The sequence below is a fragment of the Etheostoma cragini genome, chromosome 3 (genome assembly GCF_013103735.1).
Source record: "Etheostoma cragini isolate CJK2018 chromosome 3, CSU_Ecrag_1.0, whole genome shotgun sequence".
Classification (NCBI taxonomy): domain Eukaryota; kingdom Metazoa; phylum Chordata; class Actinopteri; order Perciformes; family Percidae; genus Etheostoma; species Etheostoma cragini.
In genome coordinates this window covers 27180463-27183552 of record NC_048409.1, presented here as the reverse complement: position 1 = coordinate 27183552, position 3090 = coordinate 27180463, and positions in this window count along the sequence as shown.

The following is a 3090-nucleotide window of genomic DNA, read 5'->3' as shown; positions in this document are numbered from 1 at the left end:
CCCTCTGCCCTGCTCTTCAGAACAACCTCCAGTAGCAGCCGTGGCCCAAAAGAAGGCGATTCTAAATTTAAACCTGCAAAAAGGTAGCTTTGTAAAACTCAAAGGTGGCTTTACAGAGAGAAAGGGGGAGATGGGGGAGGTAAGTCGCAGTGAGAAATTAAGGAAGAAAAACAGGGTGGAGAAGGACTGTAAGAAGGCACAGCAGGCTAAAGAAGACATGACATAGACTGTTGTTAGATAATTATTTAATGATGGATACTTTTCTTCTTGAGATCATCTCACACTTATGCAAAAAAAGTTTGCCTCAAGTACAAGTACACATATTGACATTTTATTTAGTTATTTAATGAAAAGACACTGACTGACCTTTGTGTGCATTGACAAAAAGAGAGCTAAACAGGATCCATAAAATATATTTCAGTTAGGTTTTGAAGTAAATCTACCCTGAGTTCACCCACATTTTTTGTCACATGAGTTAGGGATTTGGAAAGATTCATTTTCAATAAGTGGACATGTGCTGGAGTTAGATTCAATAAAATGCTATCTTAAATCCTATTCAGACTGGATTCATGTATTTTGGGGGATTATATAATGCCCCTATGCTGATCAGTGATTTTAACCCTACATGTGTTTATTATTATTATTTATTTTTAATCATTTCACTGTGAAATGACACTTTTCTGAGAAAACAGAGGAAGTTTTTTTTCTAATAAATGGAAACATGCTAACAGCATAAAATCTACCTGCACTGTCCCTGGTTTGAATCCAGGTGTGGACCTTCATTTTCATGTCTCTTCCCTCTATGTTTGCTCAAAAGGCAAAAAAAAAAGCCGTAAACATCCTTTGAAAACGTGTAATTACCCTGGAGGTGATATGACACACCGGTGCAGCCCCAAGAACAACAACATACAGCAACAAAGTTCTAGCTGAAACTTTCAGTTTGGATAGCAGAGAAATGAACAAGCAGCACTCAAGTTAGAGACAGTAACAGAAGAGAGAGAGGCAGAGAGGAATTCCCAGTGCCGTGGCCTAGGAGCCGCTGGACGGGCGGCGGCGTTCTCTCCGGCCCATGAAAGGTGTGATTGTCCCACAGCTTCCCAGAGCCAGGAAAGTTCCCCCAGCAGCGGTTGACGGCCCCTCTATCTGCCAGGAACACAGGGCCGCGGAGAGAAACCCAGGGCTGCTTGTGTCAGATACCATGCCCGGGCTGGACGAGGAGACATTGGGTGTAAAAAAATCCCTGCTTTTTAATGTGTGATATAAATAATTTAGAGAAAAACACACATACACATTAAGGGGACACAGGAGACACACACACACATACAGACAGCGGGGCCCAAAATGAGGTTGTCGGCTCGGAGCGTCTGAATGAAAAAAAAGGGGCAGCTCTCAATGTGTTTATTTTGACAGGAGGGAGCGAGAGTGGAGGGGGAGGTGGGAAGGAGGAAGGGGATACAGAGGGAGTCAGAAATGGAGAGATGAGAGAAAGAAAGAGACGGCGAGGAGAAGGTAGAAGGATACCAGGCTAGGACATTCCTTTACTTCCAAAAACAAAGTGAGGCAAGAGACACAATTTGTTAAGAAAGCCTCAGCCAAATTTACCATCTACCATCTTCCTCTTTTTTTATTGTCTTTTGGGGGGGATTTTTAAGCAAATGTGGGAATGTTTTGACCCGAAGGGATGAGGAGCATGTATTCTGAGGCAGTTAGTTTACTCTGCGTCTCGCTCAAGGATTAAGGTGGCTTATGGGTGTGGTGGGGGGGAGACAGGACGATAAAGATGGCTCCAGGCTATGGTAACTATTCAAATACACTGTAGGATGGCCCGGGGGCTAACTGACCCTGCTCCGCTGTCAAAGTGTGCATGTGCAAATGCTTCATGAGTATACATCCGCTCCATAAGGACTCAACAGGTTTCAGAAAGATAAAGTGGATTTTCAGGCATCAATGAACAATGAAAATGTTTGACTGTAAAGAAAGCCTTCTGCATTGTGGAACCTCTTTAACTTTGTCTTTTTGTTCTTTTGTTTGTTGGGGTGGACGCATTAAACTATTTCTTTAAGAAATTAGAGCTGTGTAAAACAAAATCAGGTACTTTCCGGTTATCTCAACCTCATCAAAACAATGAATTATTTAATGAACTCATTTAAAAAAAAATCTTTTTATTGTTCAATAGCAGACGGCCAATGATTCTTCACGTCACCCAGAATAGCATCGAACGGATTCTTTTCGCCGATACCGCTTCTCCACATGAACTCGGCCAAGTAAGACTTTAGGAAGTGACGATCTGTGCCTCTGTGCTTCTTATTCCTCCACTTTGCTGCTCCCCACATCCTTTCCACGGTCTGAGTGTGTTCGCCTGTCTTGGGATTCACAAAATTGTAACGATGGTTGACCTTGAAGTGCTCAAATCCAGCCTGCTCCAGTTCTTGTGTCTTGTAGGCCTTCCAGCTGTCTGAGTAGATGATGGTCCCCTCGGCAATGTTCTCCTTGATTGCAGTCAGCAGAGTAGGCGCACTTCGATCCGGCTCTTCGATGAGAAAGCATTCCTTGGTTTCGCGGCATATCCCTCCGAAGATCCATTGTTGAGGTAGGACCCGGCCGGCATTGTTCTTGCGCTTGGTGAAAAGCGACTCATCAATTTCAACATCGTAACTTCTTTTTTTTTCTAATTTGTTGAGATAGTCTATGATCTTTTCAAATACCCCTGGCAACAGCAGTAGTACCCCCTGAGGTCCAATGCCCCAGGTTGAGAATCACTGACTCACAGAAAACAGTAAACTAGTTTCATTTTCATGCTGCACTTACCGAAAAGTGCAGTTTTTACATGCAAACTACTGAGGTGAAAACTCACTTTCTAATGGTTATTGTAGCTGTTAATTTTTGTCAGTTCCCATCGATCAGCTATCAAAGAATCCGTGTGGCTCTGGTTCATTTCTACGGTGTCAGCAGCAGCCCAAACTGTGCGGCTGCGTGTTTTCAGCCTGTGCTCTGAAAATAAGTGGAGCTTGTCTACCTGAGCGTGAGAGGCTGTCAGGCTCTTCTCAAGGAGCCCTGTTCAGCTGCACACACACACACACACACACACAC